Source organism: Cygnus olor, chromosome 9 (assembly GCF_009769625.2).
Source record: "Cygnus olor isolate bCygOlo1 chromosome 9, bCygOlo1.pri.v2, whole genome shotgun sequence".
Classification (NCBI taxonomy): Eukaryota; Metazoa; Chordata; class Aves; order Anseriformes; family Anatidae; genus Cygnus; species Cygnus olor.
This window is the reverse complement of record NC_049177.1, coordinates 6,551,978-6,571,199: the sequence shown is the minus strand read 5'-3', so window position 1 is coordinate 6,571,199 and position 19,222 is coordinate 6,551,978. Positions and strand designations below refer to the sequence as shown.

The 19,222-nt window shown below is 38.9% G+C and overlaps 1 protein-coding gene across 6 annotated transcripts in view; it reads right to left on the bottom strand.

Annotated features, from left to right (window-relative positions):
* SPSB4 (splA/ryanodine receptor domain and SOCS box containing 4) overlaps positions 1–19,222 on the bottom strand; it is a 93,560-nt gene that overhangs the window by 38,111 nt on the left and 36,227 nt on the right. Inside the window, exon 3 of one of the 6 annotated variants that reach the window (XR_005822752.1) lies at positions 8,827–8,993. The exons of the other annotated variants lie outside the window; for them this stretch is intronic. The gene's annotated coding sequence lies outside the window, so the exon portion shown is untranslated. The remainder of the gene's footprint in view (positions 1–8,826; positions 8,994–19,222) is intronic. 6 annotated transcript variants of the gene reach the window in all.

Genomic DNA, 19,222 nt, shown 5'->3' with positions numbered 1-19,222 from the left:
ACTCTTCCACATGCATTTGTTGGCTGTTGTGCAACCATGCAGAAAACAACATCAAACCTTCAGGCTATTCCTTACTTTTGGTAATGTTTCCTGGTCTGCTTTTGGAGGCAGCTTTACTGCTTTAACGCCTTTGTAGATTTCAGCACAAATAAACAAATGCAAGGTATTCAGGGCAAACTGCTTCACTTCACACACTTCCATTTATTTCAAAGTTCATATGGAGACATGTAATTTGTAAGCATTTATCAACAGATATACAAAGGCCATACTCATGAAAATTAAATACGCATCCATTGCAGCCACATTCTTCTCGAATTTGTCTGCAAGCTAAACTCAAGATTTCACCTCAAGTTGTCTACAGCTATGAAATGTATTGTGAGAAACTCATTTCCCATGCCACAAATTTATCCCCAAGCACAGAAGTGCCTGTACTCTCATGTTCAGATTTTGTGTTGTTTTAGGATTTTTAAATTATTATTTGTAAATTAGCTGGATTATACTGGAAGATATTAGCCCCAGAGCAATAGTCTGCAAGTTAATTGTTTCCACTGTTGTGGAAGGCAATGAACAACACCACAAAAAATGCACATTCTAAACAACAAACATTTTGCTTTGCTCTTTCAGCAACATTAATCCCTTTCTCTCGCCCCAAGGTTGTTTTTTTTTTTCAGCAATAAAGGCTGCAAGTTATGCTTCGTGATGTCAATGGTTATTTTGTGCTGATTACTGGAACCAAATCTCCAGACAGGATATATTTACAACTGTCTACACTGTCTTAGAATAAGCTGATGGATGACTCATCCTTTTTTCCTCTTCAGCTGAAATTACTAAAAGCAACAGAGCCACGGTGACAGTCCGAGGGACCAGGGTAGCCATCCAGCCTGCGCCTGATCTCTTCTCCTGGAGCAGAAGACGACTCACAAGGAGAGGTGAGCCTACAAAGACTGTGCTCAGTGTTTAAAATACATCAGAACATAAGTCCTTATCAGTGTATGTGATGATAAAAAAAAAAAATCCCAGAAAACGTATCATTTAAGATTTCAGTGTATGCAAGCCCACCAATAAATAGGTATTTAAGTAAATGTAATAATACCACAGTGTGCTTGCAAAGGCAAATACCCCAACGTAATAAGCACACTTCTCCTTGTCATCCAAGTTAAATAGAGTTAAAGAAATTCAAAATCAATGATCAGAAACGTATACATGTCATAGCAGGATGAAGTATCAGTAGGAACAAAAGTACTATCAAAACCAGACTTTTTACATCAGCTATCTGGATGCTGCAGATTTGCCAGTTGAATGAAATGAAGAAATGATGGGCTGGTAGCACAGACAGAGTGACAGAGCCAGACTGTTAACTCAGCTAGTCTGCAGTGCTCTTTGTGTCAGTGAGGAAGGATGTGAGTTTTTATTATCAATGACAAATTTAAAAATAGAGTAAGTGTATTCATAGCACGCCTGCCTTTCATTTCTGTCAACATGAGCAAAATACTATTTGATGAAAGACTGAAAAGAGTCTGTGGGGGATTTCTTTTGTTTGTTTATTTGTTTTTTAAACCAAATGAGCTGTTCTATAATCACAGCTGATTATTTTAATGTACTATGTACTAACAGAAGAGTAAATCTCTCATAAGCTTAGTCGGTACTAATGAATCAGCTGTCTTGGTAAGATGTGCACATAACCAATTTCTGCCACTGGGAAACTGGTCTCTCTTGTATAGATTGAGACTTTCTGGTGCCTGGCCCTCAAGTACATTTATGCATTTGCCTACACGCCACTGACTTCAAAAGAACTTAGGCACACATTTGAAAATTTGCTAAATAGAAATGATTTACTAAACTAGGACTGGTGCTCCACACACAACCATGGCATTGCCACTCTCAGCTTTTCTCACTTATCCAGACTTGCCTTAGCTGAACTAAACACAAGGACGCTGAAGTTTGATTTCTGTACTATACCAGTGCCTGTAAGAATTGGATGAATAGTTTCTGGGTAAACACTGAAGTTGTTTCTGTACGATTCTTCTTGAGCAATACAAGGAAGCACCAGAGTGGTTTGTAGCATAACATGGAACTAGAATCTATCGGACAGAATAAAAGAAAATACAGTATTGTGTGCTCTATAAAAGGCGTCCGCTGCATGAGTATTGATCGCATTGTTCTTCAGTTGTAAAGTTTGCTTGTTTATGGTTTAAGCCTTTGTCTGAAGCCAAAATAGAGCTGCTAAGCTATTCTATCACAACAAAAGATTTAGCCTACCAAAAAAAACTCTCTTGAAATGAATAATATATGTGGGTTTTTTTTCAGCACCAGAATGGTTTTCCTCATTTCTTAGTTCCTCAATTGACAGTTCAAGGAATTACTCAGAAACCACTAGAAAACAACATGTAAAAGAATTCTCTCTTAACTTCATCACCTTGCCTTATAAAACAAAGAAAGAAGCAAGGTATTTAATCAGGAAACGCTACCTGGAACATCTCTTGCATCAACAAAACAGGAGCTTACACAAATTTAGCTGTCTTTTCCTCTTTTATATGCTCCACAATGACCTGCTGGGTAGGAACAACATGCTTGAATTTTTTTCCAACTAATTATCCCCTTGGCCTTGTGTTCTGCTGGGCATAGCCACGCTCATCTCTCATCAGCTGTGGGAACCTTACAGTCTGATGGGTGCGGATCTGAGCAATGAAAATTGCCAGAGTCAGCCTGGAAGCATAAAATAAAAGAAGCTTTCACAAACATCATTTTCCTTCAAAGTGTAAGGAACTGAAGTGTCAAGGAAAAAAAAAAAAGTTTAATCTGAGTCTAAGAAAATGAAAATGTGTTTCTTTTAATATCACATAAATTGAAAAGAACAAGTGTCCAAAGGACTTCTCTTTAGCAGTTTTAGGGGAAGACCATGCCTATAAATCATTATCCTTTATATAAAGATGACTATGCAATTTATGTTAGGGATATCAACACACAAAGCACTCTCTATTAAAACTATGGATTAACAATAACTGTAATAACACTTTTGGAGTTTTTGCTACAGAGGAATATTGCATGTCAAACGTAAAGCTTCCAGTACCACACAGATGAGAAAAAGCTTCATTTAAAGATCTTTTTCTCATTAACAAAAAAGTAATTACATGTTTAAAAAAACAGTTCTTCGTACATTATCTCCCCAAACACAGGTTTGCTACAAATACTTGAATATACATTTATAGTGTTTTTTAAAAAAAATCCAGTTACAGAAATAAACATGTCTATAATGTTATTTCAATACTTAACACCCAGGGTAAACAAAACCAAGCAGGTTCTTCTTGCTTATCTACAACATACAAATGTTCCCAGAGCTTTCTGCAGCACTGTGGAACCACCAGACGCTCTTTAAGATGCTCCTGACCTGGATCACTCCTGCTAAGTCACGGTATTTCCTTGCCACCTGCAGAGCGCAGGCAGGCTGAACACAACTCCTCCCTCCAGAAGGCAGCTTGGAGGACTCCACTGATCCTCTGAGAGGACACAGCAAACTTGGCACCAGCAAACAAAAGTGCTGATTTTCTCTGACTGAAGGGGAACAGACACGGAAATAGCACAAGCAAGAATCAACATTTCTCACAAGCTACCCCATGGAGAAAAAACAACAACAACAACAAAGGAAAAAGCAAACACAAAAACTAGTTTTCGAATACAATAAAATACCGATATTGAGCTCAGCAATACAACCAATATACTCCTATGCACTAACCTGCTGCCATAGTACAGCTTGCTTTTGCTCCAGGGAATACTGATTTCATTGCATGGCTATAACTTCGGGAGTATCCCAAAGTAGTTAAAAAATTTTGCTATTAGCCTCCTTGCTTCCAGTTGCAACTTCAAGGTCACGACTAGAACTTACATCAAAACTGGAGTTCCTAAAAGAAATCTCTTACTGCCTAGAGTTAAGATATCTTTCCACTTCCCTCCCCAAACAAAAAGAATCAATTCTTCATGTGGCCCATACTGCATTATTGATGTGGAGATGACATAAAATATCCATAATCCCATTAGCTGCCGTCTAAAAGAAATGTTAGTAAGTACAGGATATTTAATGGCAAAAAGAAAAGAATCCTGTGGTGCCTCTCTCGGAGAAGAGCCCGGTCAGAGCGGTCAGCTCCCCGTCTTGACAAGGAGTCTATTAAGCTGCTGTCAGCCAGCCAGCCATGCATTATTCAAGGACCTCGTAGGCTATGCAGACCAAAAAACTGTCACATCTTCGGTGCGTTATCCAGTTGGCCATGTAAATCTCCAAGTACTAAAGGTTACTGTGTCACACAGGTTCCTGAAAACATTCAACTTCCAGATCTTATGTGAAGGGAAAGACTAGAGGACGCCTCACTATTCCTGAGGGCAGAAGGAAAACCAGCTTGCTCTGCTCTTCCTTTTCTGAGACGGAGCATGTTGCTTGTCAAAGTTACAAACCTGCTCTGAGTAGCAACAGGCGACTAACCTCTGCTGCCACAGCTACAGAACCAGACAAGTGACTACGGGTGGCATTTCCAAAGGCACTCAGTTGTGTTTTTGGAAAACCAGGAGCAGAGCAGCCCCTGATTGTAGGGGAACAAAACTAAACCAGCATTTTGGTTAAGACTGAATGAATCTCAGCTTCTCACGTTCAGCCAGAAGAATCAAAACCAGCCAGCATTAACCCTGCCGAGTGACAGCCATACGATGTCACCCTGCAATCCCGCCATCAGATCCAATAAATGGAATACATTTTTACCACAGCAGCTGAACCCAAATGAAAAAAAACCCTGCAGCTAAGCGAATTTATGTCTCCTGGTGAGGCCTTCCAAAGGATTATAAATTACCCCCACTATTAAAACTTGCAATTTACCTCCAGTTCATATTTTCCTTCTAACCAGAGGATCCTTCTGGGGCCCGTGCATGTTAACTGAAAGAGTTCTTTATCATCAGCTTTCTCCTGGAATACCAACTCCCAACCGTGGTGCAGTTTCTAGCTGAAGGAGGTAGGAGCAGTGAACCACGCAGGGTGAGGGAGCTGACCACTGCCTTACAGCGGGCAGCCTCCTCTCTGACAGGCAAAGACAGAAGGTAGCTCTTCCAAGCTTAAGAATTTCCTGGTTTATTCATTTAAATCAGTATAGATATGTAGATGTACACACACACAGGGAAGTCTGATTCAGGAGTTGATGTGGAATTTTCTGAATAAAAATGTTTCTAAACATTTCTAAACAAAATCAAGCAAACAAAAATAAAAAAGTGGTTTTAAGAAAAATACTCACTTCAGTAATTTCAGTAAGTTTCAATGGAGATTTTCGGTATACCAATTGAATTGGTATACTGAATTCAAACATACTTGTAAAATCTTATATTGAAAGCATACATTTAAACTGTACTGGAAAAATGTGAAGGCACACCCATGTATTTTCAAAATTTCCTCTCATGGAAAACGATAATCTCTCATCTCCATGATTTTTTTTGCCAGGGGATATGCAGTAAAATTTCTCTTTAAAAAGTCGAAGAACAGAAATTTTAGCTCTCCCCAGATATGCTCCACGTAGTTGCTGTCTACAACAACGGGAGCAATTCTGCTTGCAAGCGGACCCTGAGCAACAATACGTCCAAGCAGCACTGCAACCAAGGAACCCAGCAGCTGAAAAGATGCAAATCATAAACCATAGAGGTACTGGTGTTTAGTTTGGCCTCATCCCAACACAAGCTCTCCAGCTAAAAAAAGTGCCAAACCTTTTTCCCTTGCCTTAGAAGCCTTTGAGCAGCACATGGCCATGTTAACTCCACAGTAATCACAGCTCCCTGAAGCAAGACAGACGGAGCCATTTTCTCCACAAAACGTTCCTTTGTAATAAAGCAATGTCAAGGAGGAAGTGAAATAATAGAGTGTATGTTCCTAATACAGTTGTACTCTAGTAAAAAGATTTTTGTAATAAAGCTTAACAGCAAATAAAACTTTGCAGTAGGAGCTTATGCAACAAACAAATGCTTCAAAAATTAAAAAAGTACATGAATGCACACCAATGAAAACGGGTGTCTGATAAAACAAATTCCTACACAAGAAACTCTTACGTCCCTTTTCCATGGGGTGTAATGTGCTGACGTGCTGATGTTCATTTGAATACAAGTCAATCCCAACCTAAAGATCAAATAATTTCTCCTTAATAAAATCAAATTTAATAAGCCTATCCTTCAAACCATCCTATACCCACAACTGCTTATCCTATCAAGTTACCCTCTTCTCTTTTCAGCCCAGGATTCACAACAGGTTCAATAAAATATGCCACATTACACTACCTAGAGACTTTAGGACAAGAGCCTTCTAGATAAGAACCATCCTGTGAGGTTTCACATGCTCTTCTTCCCCCATGAAACTTAACTTGAGATGCTCAACCCAGCATCAGCAGCTGAACCTAGCTCTATCCTCTGTAAGTACTCCAGTCAAATAGGGAACGTCACTGGACAATACTGGCCCAGCATGTCTCTTCTTGTTTTGCTACCGCAAGGTTTGCTTACTTTCAATATTTTCCTTATCCCAAGGGAAAGCAAATGTTATGCTTGTGAAGCATAAAAACCATAAACTAGAATGGCTAGAATACCAAAACTGACCCCGAAGTACACGTCGCACAAATGAGGGCTGAAGGGGGGGAAAGAGGAAAAAAGAGCAGTATCATCATACTGCACCTCTGCTGTGCTAAGGTGCCCTGGGCTGGTTACAGGTGACTGTCTTCTTCAGATTCAACCCTCATCAATCCTAAGCTAATCAACCCAGACTACTAATGACATGATTTCTAAAAAGACAGACAACAAACCCAAAACATTAACATCAAAAAGGAAAACATTTTCCGTATCCAAGTCCTTTGTGTGATATGCACAACAGGTTACAAATTCCCTTCCTCAGTATTTTTGGCATCTTACTGGGACCTTAATGTCAGGAAAGAACATTAAACTTTTCAAAGCTGGAACATCACCACAGTGCTGTTAAGCTGCAAAGTTTGAAGACGTTGATTTCTCTTAATAAAGCAGGGGCTGGGAGTGTAGCAGGAGGACTGTGTAGACAGCATTGTCAAGTTATGTCCTGTATTTAAAATAACACTTGGAAGAAAAGAACATTTATGAGACAAAAATAATAAAATAAAAAAAAAACTACTGAGTTCAGGTAGTTCCCTTTAGAAGAACACAGTTAGCTCCAAAATAGATCTTAATAGTGAAAGCTAAGATTTATGAGTTTAACTAAAGGAGTGGAAAGGCCAGAAGGGTGAACCAGATACCAAGTAGAATTTATCTTTATGTCCTAGCCTGTGCAACACTACACAAATGTGAGCAAACAGAAAAACTAGTCAGACAGACAGCTGGCCAAATTCTCACCTAGCGCAGAGGCTGGCTTAGTGCACTCATTTCAGAGGCCTCACACTGATTTACAGCAATCGAGAGGGTTGCCTGCTGCATCTGCATCTCAGAAGCAGAAAAAAGTGCTAGAGTTGAAAGTGAACAGAATACTGAATTTGAAAAACAAAATAAAATAGCAACCTTCCAGTATGGTTTTAAAGCATTGCACAGAAGCTACTGCATTTTTTTCCACTCAATGAATTTAAGAGCCAATTTGATTTGTTTCAGAACTTACTGCTACATGCCAACGACAAAACAGCCCTGGTTCACTTATTCTCTCACAGAAAATTAAACATTAAAAATGCACACAACTTTCACGTGTCACTAAAAAGAAATCGATTTTAGAGGAAAATTAAATGCCTTAATGCCTTTTTTTTTTTTTTTTTTTAAATAGGTCAACTGCTGACCTTCCCTACACTCCTGTGCAATTGCCCGACACTAAATAGCCACATGAGGTTTGCAGAAAACATCAGCTTGTTGGCCTTCTGGTACTACTGAAGGATACAACATGGAAGAAACAAGGCAGGGGGTGGTGGTGGTGGTGGCATTCTGGGCTACAAGACGACTTAGGTTACCTTACGTAAGACCTTGCCAAAGTTGAGCAGTCTGTGATGTTGAGCTCCAAGTCAGGGAATAATGAGAAAGTGACCTTCTTTCACGGACTGGATCAATGCACGTCAAATAGATTAAGCTTGCTGGCAGATGAGTCAATCTGCAATTGAACTACTCCAAGGTTGTTCAATGATTCAATGTATCTGTACCTAATTTTTTTTTTTAAAACTATCTTTTCCAATAAACTCCTCGGGGTTAGAAAGATAAAGTAGAAAATGCATGCCTTTTTCTTCTTATAATCCACCTCGCTAAAAAGCAGCAGTGTTGCTAATTGGCAGCTTGTCTGGGACACTATTTTGGTGACACATTTTTTATTGATGTTCTGGGGGAAGTGAATATTTGCAATAGAGTTGCATCAACCTCACTGACTGCCAAAAAGGTTTCCTGATTCTTTACTGCCTGCTTGTAGCAATTGTATTCCATAGCCAGCCCACCAAGACCAAACTTGCACTGGTGCTCACACTAATAGTGCACAACAACACAAGGTAAGAAGCAGCTTTTGTCACATGCTGCATAGTGCTAAAAGGATGTATTATAGAGCACTGTTCTCCAAATATATGCAGAAATATGACAGAGCAGGCTACTATCATTTACCAAATGTATAGGATATAAATACACGATCATTAAAAGGATCGATCCGGACATACAGCGGAAGCAAACCAGGAAGGGCAAGTTTGCTGGGAGCTCAGACAAACCCACTTACAAAGGAAACCATTTCAAGAGCACATATCAGCAAACTCACTTTTTACCCATTTTGAGAATGTAACTTCTATTTTTGATACTGCACCAAATAGTTACTTGATCAGTGCTAACCTGATAACGTACCTTTCATAAAGTTGTCTTTAATCAGATAGAAAATTTGTCAGGAGGAAGTATTTTCTGATGCACTGGCGGTCGGTTTGAGTAACAGCTGGATTTTAGGTCAGCTCTAGTAAGGTACTTCATTCTAAATGGTACATTTCCTTCTCCTCAGCTTGGGCTCTATCTGCTTTCTGTAGAGATACAGAATGCAAAATAGTTGCTGTTTTTCCTCAAAAGGGAGGTTTTGTATTTACAAAATATTTGTGATGAACAGTTCTGACTGAAGCATTAACTGTCTCTAAGGATACCTGCAAAAACACATGCAGCTTACTTTTAGGTTTAAAGGTTATCTACATTTGAATAGATACCCATATTCAGCTCAAGAAAAAGGTGGAATTAACTCCACTATCGAGCAACAGCAGGAACTTTGTCATGGTCTAATCTTTAATGAGGGCAGTTTTTAGGCTTAACTACAATAATCCATTTTTAAGCTATTTCCATTTTAAGTTGCTGAAAGTATTTTATAAACTGACAAAAACGTGTTTTTAGTCTCCTGGAACTATTTTAAGCATTTAGTTGGTAATGGAAAACACATGTGAGTAAGAAAATATCAAATAATTCTAACATTAGTATTCCCATACTTTACTTTAATCTTATTCATAGAGGCAAAATAGAAATGGAATTCACCTTATATGACCAGACAAACCAATCCTGTAATCCCCTCTGTAACTCACAGAACAGTTTCAGTGCTCTTTAAAATTACTTGACATTTTAGTAAATACAAGTACAGTACTAAATATGAGCTTTCTCCTATCATGGATCGTTACATGTAGAGCCACAACTTCCCTCCTTCATTCCGGCATTTTAATTTTAGTAAACGTAGCTAAATCACATATTTATTTTAAAGTGTAAGAAAGCACCATATGAAATTTCAACTTTCTATGAGCAGATAATTTTATTACAGTTCACTTAAAATTATTTTGTTTTCCATTTTCTGACCACCAGCAATGTAAAGGTTTCCTGTTGTTAAAGATGCAACTGGACAGCCACGTTCATCCAACACCAATGGGTCCATAATAATCCCCTTTTAAATGTATTTATACCTTTTGTTTCCACATAATCTTACTGCAGTGGTTCATATGACAGACTTTTTCAACATATGAAATTTACTTTCTAAATAAGGCACCCGATATTTCATTTGAACACCTCGGTTTTCAGATTTTGACAAAAGATCTTCCATAGTCTTTTCTTCCTATACCATTTATAAATGCATAATTTTTTTTTTGGATATTCCCTGCAGGAATTTCTTTTAGAGGCTGAAGAGTTTAGCCAAAACAAACCAAAGGAGGTGGTTTGTCACATAACACATTTGTAAACTGCCACAACATGCTCTGGATGCAAAAAGCTTACACAGCTCCATGAAAAGAGACTAGGGAGTTTAGGAAATTAACCATCGAGAGTTACTAAACAAATATATATGTGACTAAGTAAGTCACTGAAATCAACATGGTTAGAGGTTATGGGCTGAAATATCCCTTATGCTCACCAGTTCCCATACTCTCCCTTAGCCAACTATTAATTGTAATTACTGGATATTGAGCTGTGTAGACCTTTGGTCTGACCCAATACAGATGCTTTTACAGGTTTTTATTTATTCTTTCCTTGTGCAGAAGCCATTTTTTCCTTCTTATCCAGCCTATTAAGTTTTAGTATTTATTTAGTTTAGAATTTATTTAAATATTTTTACAGTTGCATTGAAGGGGAAGAGAAGGACAGGGATGAGCCACAAGAGCACGTAATACTCAAGATATAAGCTGGCCAGAATAACATAACCAAGCTTCCTTGTTTGTTCCAGTTCACGATAGCATGTTCACCCTTTGGATCTCTCCTCATTACTGGTATTTCCATAATATTACGTGCAATGCCCCCAAGATCTCTTCCCAGGTAGCAATGGTTCATTATGCTCAAGAACTCTTGTACATACAATGTACAGACACATTTGTTTCCTTCACTACGCATTGCTGGGCACATAACATCACTGACTTACTTTCACCTATAACTTTATTATTCAGTTGCTAAGTACTGCAGGACTCTTACAACTCTTCTTGGAGTCAAATTTAGATTAGTCTACCTTGAAAAATTTTGTATAAATCATTACTTCACATCATTTTTCAGTTCATTATTAACGTAGTGAGCAGACTAGATCACAGCAGAAACCCTACTAATAATCTTCCATCTTAAAATCCAACCATTTGCTTCTATCTTTTGTTTCCTGTCTTCTTAACAGTTCTCTAAAGGACCAAGTTGCCCAACTTTAATGGTGTACAAGTCTTTTGGAAGGAAACCTTTCATAAAGTTCTCTGAAGTATCTGGATTTTCAAAACTTAGAGGGCTGCCATCATTCCCACATGCATTGCCACCTTCAGAGAGCTCTGAAAAGCATTACATTAACTCTCCTCCATGCATGAAACGTCTGCAATTATCATCATATATATGCTCTTGCCCAATAATTCTATTTTTTATTACAGTCTCTAATAACAGAAGCCCAAATTCTTAAATTTTTAATTTAATCTTAATCTGAACACTAAATCTCCTGCCTGATTCAATGACAGACAAAAACTACGTAAATTCTCCTCTGTAATGGAATCTGTTGTTCATCATGCTAACTAGATAATTGAAAATATACTTGTTTTCTCAACTGGAACATCTGGATAAATTGAAAAGCATTGCAGAAGTAGGTCCGAGGCCTCAACGGGAGTAACACGAAAGTGTCTGTGCTCTAAGCACAAAACTCCCAGCAGAAGTGCTGCAGAGTCACCACTCCATGATGAAGTTCTAGTTTTATGGACTCTCAAATTCGCAGTGGCTGAAAAGGCCCTCTGTGTGACCAGCCTAAATAACCATCCATCAAGAACACCATTGCCGCCGGTTATTTTTGTCCAAAACTATCATTTGAATACAAATTTTAGCAGTAAATACACAATAAAAATAACCCCCTGGTCTCCAAAGAGCCAAAAGGAGGTCAACGTAACACCGCTTTCAGGACCAACCATACACTGCTGCTAATGTCTCATGCTGTAAAGCCGGTTAGAGCTCTGGGCCGCACTCTTACTGCTTTTCTGCAGCTGCACCAAGGTCAGGGGCTCGGGCTGGCTGCATTGGAGCAGAGAGGGGAGCAGCGAGGGCACCCCAGCCCATGCAGCAGCACACCGGGGGCTTTGCCAGGGCTGCCCCAGCTCAAAACTGGAGCAACAGCCCACAGCAGGCAGCACCGACCACCTGAGAGATGTCATTTTAGTGCAAGGCTGAGTCAAAAGAGAGGCATGCATGCCCTCACAGCCGGCTGAACAGCAAATCTCCGGGTACAAGCAACTGTAAGGGACACCCAGGAAATGCCTGTAGGGACACCACACTTAATGAGCGCACCTTCCAGTGTACTTCAGGGCACGCATCTTTGTCAAGCTAATTAAAACCAGAAATCATTTACTGTTTGTCTCTTTTCCTGTGAGGCAGGAAACAACAGGAGACGGACAGCAGAAGTGCCCTAGAGGGCACTGAATTCCCTTACTACAATTACCTAGCAAAAAGGATAGTAACATCTTTAGAGACTGCTGTCTGCCCCACACAACTGTGTGTTTAATGAAGCAGTTGCTTACTTTCTCAAAGAGGTGAACGTGTTTTATGAGGATTTCATGATAAGCCCTAAAATGGGTAAAAATTAATTTTATACATATATATTCATCCATCATGGATGGCCCTTACGGGGTATGGATACTTTGGTTTTGTTTGCAGAGGCTTATTTGCAAAATTATAATGTAGCCAAATGTGGAAATCAATACCTAACAAAACAAAACAAACAAACAAACACAAAGATCTAGAAAAAATTACAAACCTGATCCTGCTTAACCCAGAACATCTCATTCTTTGAAAATATCATGTAACAGCAAACATCAGGCCTTATATAAAGATGCTCCATTTCCTTGTTGATTTATTGCACTCTGAGCAAAACAGAAGAAAAGCAAGCTATGCAGGCTCTGCCAAACAAAGTCAAAGAGCCCTTAAGAAATCCTGTGACTGAGACCAACTTTGACAGCGAGAGGGAAGCAAAACAGCCACCTCTCAGTGCTGGCAGGAGGAAGGTCCAGCAGGGCATTCAGTCAGCACCTCCTCCACCTTTGGGCTGAAAATCCATCCCTCTTTGGCTTCTTCTTCATCTGCATGGTTAAGTGAGTGCTTAACAACCGAATTGGTTTTATTGTGATTTTCAACACTAAATAAAACTAATGACTTTTTGACAGAAAAGAAAACTCTTTTTGTAAGAAACAGAAATTATAAAGCTTATCCATCCCAGGAATGAATTCAAAATTAAATGCATTCAAAAAATATCTGCATTTTTGTGACTCATTTGGCTTACCCCAAATTCTTCAAAGCCTGTCTCTCTTTCACACACACACAAAGCCTATTTTTCAGTACTGTTTCTGCAAAACAATTGGCTGAATCAGCTGAACAGAGACCATTTTTCAAATCTGTAGGAACAGAGATAGTACCATCCACAGATTAAGGAGAAAAAAAAATAAAAATGAAAGCACAGATGATGACTTGTAACCCTCCATTCAGAAAAGGACAACATAGCCCTCTTTCTCCCTTCCTCCAGCAAGCCCTGTATTCTGTAATGCTCACTACAGACAAACCTGGGAGACAGCATTAGCTATACCGGCATGCTAGCGGGGCTGCTAGTGCAGCACGAGCTAGAACAACAGAGAAGACTTTGCACAGGGAGATGCCCTTTACCAGCAGCCTGAGGATGTCAGACAAGCATGCAGCACTACTGAGCTCCACAGAGAATCAGGACATTACTGTCAGATTAGCATTGGTAAATGCACGTACCATCTGCTTCTTTGGCTTGAAATCCTAAACCTAAAAGCTTGCAAAATGAGTTTTTATCCACGTAATGTGCGTTCTCGTATGGGTTATAGAAATGTATATGGTTTTCTTCATCATCAGCTGTATTGTTTAGTACTGAACAACTTCCCAAAGAGAACCCTTGACTGCCATTTTCACCTGCTGTACGAGCAGGTCAGCTCCCCTCAAATACCCACGTCCTTGTATTTCTTCAAATATTAGCCATGTAAAGTTATCCAAAAGCTCCAGTTTAAAAGCCTAATCTCTTTTGCAAAAATTCAATACTGAAAAGGCAGTTGGGCACTGAGGAAAGAATGTATCCAGGTGTTAAAAAATAGTGGGGATTGAATCTATAGCTTATTCTGTTTATAAGGGCAACTACACATACAAAAGGGGAAAACAGCAAATATCTGTTCTCTTCAGATTGTATGAAAGAAAACTGCCCCCTTTACCAGATACAGAATTTTGTTACTTACCACCTGGAAAAGCAAAACTTTTCCCTATGTAATGTAACATGCTTAATATAGTAGTTTATTAAGATGACTTATAAATTAGAACTGGTACACTTAATATGAATTTATGTTAAACAAAAACTGCAATAATTCAGAATTATGGGGAGCAAGTCATTTAGTAAACTACGTTAAAAGTGACATTTAGATTTTATGCCCATTCATGTTTCATAAATCAAGCGTTCCTTTCTGATGCTGACATTTGAAGTAGGTTTCTCTCAACAGGGAAATCTGGGGAACGGAAAACAGCAGTGGTTCCAGCCACCCGTCTGATGAGAAGCTACCGGTAGCTCTGGGATTCGATGGTCATCATGTTCAAGCGGGTTGCTGAGAAACTCCTCCTCCACGAGTGTCATGGGTTTTCCTGCTCGGAATCTAGCCCTATACACAGAATGATGGGCCACAGACACGCTTGTGTACTCACCAATAACAAATCTCTAACGACAGCAGCAAAACATTGCAGGGGAGGTCTCTCTAAACGGAAAACCTCCCCCCCCCAACAAAAATAGACGTGCTTTTTTAGACTGTTTTGAGAACAGGCAGTCTCTAGACATTTCTACTGCAACTCCTTTTAGCTGTGAACTTTGGGGCACTAACTATTCATGTGAGCATCATCTCCAATATACCCTCACAACCAGGTAAGTTCTCAAATCTCGCATCTCCATACCTCACTAGACTCTGTATGGCCAGAAAACCAGAGAAAGAGTAAATGGATGAAAAGTAAAAGTGCTCAACTGCTGCTGCTTCCCAGCCAGAGAAACTCCTACAGGGCACAGCCCTATTTGGTACAAAGCCAAATGTTTGGATGTGTTTCATCTCCAGTCTGCTTTAAACACAAACTTGTTTTCATTAACATTTTAAGATTACAGTACATATATTTACATATATTAAGCATGTAAAGCTGTTGGGGAAAAATGGGCCAGAGGAAACCTGAAAGTTCCTTTGCAAAAGTGACTTAGGAAAAAAATCGCATTTTGAGGGAACTGTTTGCACATATGTGCAGGCGTTGTTCATATCACAATTTAGAAGAGTTTCATTTCAGAAATGTTGCCCAGGATGATGATAAGAGGCATCTTATCTCCTGTATTTGAAGTACATCAAGTTACATGCTGGATTTTGGAAATGTTTGTGTCACGGACAATTTAGCTTCTGCATTCTTCTCTGTCAATGAAATTATAAAAACTCTTAAACTTCTTACTGGTGATCTGGTACACACGGAAGTTCATAAAATTCTTTTTGAGGATAGAAGATGTGTTACACAGAAAAAAAACAGGTTTTAAATTTTAGTAAGTCTTCAGAAAATTAATAAAAAAGAACTTTAGAAATAAAAGCTTGTAATAAAATAAGAATATTTCAAGTCAGAAAAATCTGCAGGGTTAATTCATCCTCTCAGATCCAGAGATATTAATAGTTCATTCATTCCTATTCAAACTGAAAAGTTGAGTTGTAAAGACATGAATGACAAAAGACCCAGTTACATGCCAACAGCATCACAGAGATTCCTGAGAAGTGCGTACTGAAAACCACAGCAAACATTTGTCAAGTTCTTTGACTTTTACAGGCTTAGTTTGACTCACAAAACCAAGCAGCTCTCAGCGGTCAGGAAAGCCCAGCAAGCCTGTGCTTAATACCAGGAGAACCCAGGTGAATTTTCACTCCCTCCCATAAAGCTGGGGTTGCAATATGAGCTCCTGACAGAAAAAATGATGAAGAAAGTAAAGTAAAGTAGGGCTGTTCAGAACTGGGATAGCCCTAGTATGACTTTCTTTTCTTTGTGCTGTTTGGCTGCATCAAGGCTTACTTCTTCCGTCAAAATCTCACCATCTTTGCTCTTTTTATCCACGCCATACTTCTCCATCTTCTCTCTTTCTTTCACACATCAGTGCCTTCTTCACATTTGCTCTTTCAAGTATCTCTTCCTAGATCTTGCTGGCACTTGTCACTTTCTCTACCTTGACACACATTTCTTTGAAGCACGTGGCTCATCTGTCTCTTGTGCTATTGTTCATTCTTTGTACACCGTAGGCCCTCTTCCAACTGCCTGTCTCCCCAGCTTTAACATTCAAATCTCTAAATGAAAAGTAAAGCACACTAGCATTAATTCTGACTCAAGAAAACGCCACTGAAAGCTGGTTTCTTAATGTAACACCAATAAAGCTGTATCACTTGACAAAGTTGACATCTTTCAAGGAATCTACAGATGGGAAAGTCCCACATCAAAGAGAGTATCTGTACTTAGATCTCTAATTAAGCTGGTAGCAGTGCTGTCCAGAGGCTATGGAAGTACCCAAAAGTACCTTCAGAAAAAAAAAAATAGATTTTGAAAGCCCTCTTTCTGTTCTGCTTATTCATACAGCATTATTTATTCTACAAGCCTACAGTGTAAAGTCAGGCACAGGAAAAAAAATCAACCAAAACCACCTTTGGAACTCCAGGATAGAGAAACTGAATGGAAATCAAGAAACTGAAAGAACTTTGTGACTCATTAGCAAAATACTTTCAATTTGCTAGCAGGATCAGAGGGTTTCCCAAGCTGGGAACTGTAAGAATTTTGATGCTGACACAGCAATGCAGTCTTCTTTACTGTCCCTTAAAAGGATAATCCAAAGCAACCTCTCAGTAAAGGCAATCAAAGTTTATTACAACATTATCAGGCAAAAACGTGAGTGTCAGAACTGCTAAATCTCACAAATAGTTAATGCTTTGGATTATTTTCGCCCTTTCTGCAACTATTTCCAATACTCACAATCATGTTCAAACAAATGCCAGGCCATCAGAGCTACATGCTGGGTGTCTGAAGAGAGCGGACCAAGTTAGAAATAACTTAACCAGCCCTGAAGACGGGCTACCACCTGAAACAATTTGATGAAGACCAACACAAAGCTTAGCAGACCAGCAGTGCCAAGCACTCCACCTACGCTAACCTACCTATTTTTTCTGTTTTATTAATTATTGCCTGTCCATAGCTTCAGAGGTATAGAAATCATTAGAATAAGACAGAATTAAACAAAGGGCCAAAACAAAATGTACATGGAAATACAAATTGATGTAAGGCCTCTAAGCACGTGCAAGTCCCAGGCTTGGGCTTCAGCCCTCTTATCCTCAGAATGAGAACAGACACTCTGCAGCTCCTGTAGCCACAGAAATACTGTTCCATGCACATACATTGCTGAACAGCACTCGGACAATGAAGCTCCTTTAAGCAAAGCAGAAGGAGACGTTCTCAGAAGTACCCATGCATCAGATGAAGCTATCTTGCTTTCCCAAATGCGTTATGAACAAATTACTTGGAAGCACAAAAGAATGGCTGTAACCAAATACTAATGTACACTTAATGGACTGCAGGTTTTGCAGGATGTTTAAAGTTCCCCCTCTGATCTCTCTGAACTTTGGCCTTCATTTGTTTATACAGGCAGAGGCCAATAGGTCATACCACTAAAATCAGCAAATTGTTTACACATATGGCAAGCACACATCAAGCAGAAATGCAGTCAACGCTACAACCATACAAAGCACATTAAAGCAATTACTTTAGTTAAAATAACAAACATACAGTGAGTCCATATGTGATCAGGAGACCTTGCAGTGCAGTGAAAATCAGGATGAAGCAAGCAATTAATTGCCATTTCTTCAGAAGCCAAAACACATGTTCCATCCAGCCTAACCCAAGGCACTCGCCAACAACAGTGGTGCTTTTTCTTAAAAAGTGGGAGTCTTTGATATCACCAGTGTCAAGTTTTTATAAATTTTTAAGTGCAACTTCAGCACTGTGACAGTTAATACTGCAAAGAATATACAAGTTTACAAAATGAGGCTGAAGGAGCAGCTGAAGTCAGGCGCTCTCCAGGCGCACCGTTGGCTGTGTTTGTTTGAACACCAGACAGGGCTCTGGTGCCCATGGCCGGACAATGCATCTCACCAGAGGCAACAGATTGAGAAGTTCTTTAGTCAATGAAAATGCATTATTTTCTCGGTAATTTACGCTAGCTTTAAATCTAAAATTTATTAATTAAAAATAATTAAATGTTTTAAATACTCCTTAATTTCTAAGCCTTTAAAATTATCTTAACCTCTATAGGGAAATATCTTTTAAAAAGCCTCTTCAAATAGCATATTTCACATAATAGGAATGATTTGGAATTCAGAAACATGAAGCCCTTCAATTTTAGAAGTGTGAACTGGGTATTAATATAACTCTATGCTTTGTTTTGTTTTAGTGGACAGAGGAATGTGTTTTTTGAGAGCAGTTACATGCTCTCTGCTTAAGAGAAAGCCAAAAAAAGTAAAATGCAATAACTACAAGAAATGAGGAAAAGCACCGGGATCTGAAAGAAACTAATCACTTTTTCTTAGTTAAATACACTTTAGCTGTTGAGTTTGCTGAAACCAGAGGAGGGGAAAAAATTCTCTTCAAGATGTTGTATGAAGGCTTTAAAGAAAAATCAGTGACATACCCTGTAATGATTTTTAAGTATTTACAGTTGCTTTTTATTGCAAACCAGAAACTATCTTCTTTAAATTTCATGTCCACACTACACATGCAGACACAAACATCCATATGCATAGGAGATGCACTGTGCTCTTCTGTAAAATTGCCCGTTCTGAGAAAAGATAACTGTGAACCTCAAAGAAAAATTATCCTTTTTTAACGTTACCTATTTCTGTGCTCAAAATATATTTTGGTTTCATACAAATTGCTTTTGTAGAACAAGATCGTTTGGTTTGCCAGTCAATGATACAGCCAAACAAGTGAGAAATTGCTCTACAGAGCATTTAGATCCCGAAAATATCAATGCCCAGGCTGAAGGATGCAAACTGCAAACACAGCAGGACTACTCAAGTCAAGTCCTTCTGAATAGGATTAGTGTCTTATTAGAGTCTTCGGTAAAATCTGCTGTATTACATGCTTAATGGCAGCTGTGCCTGTTGGGATACAGACAAAAAAATGTAAAATTAAAATCTGTGTGCAAACTAACTTCCCTCAACAGATAAGGTTGTCATACATACAA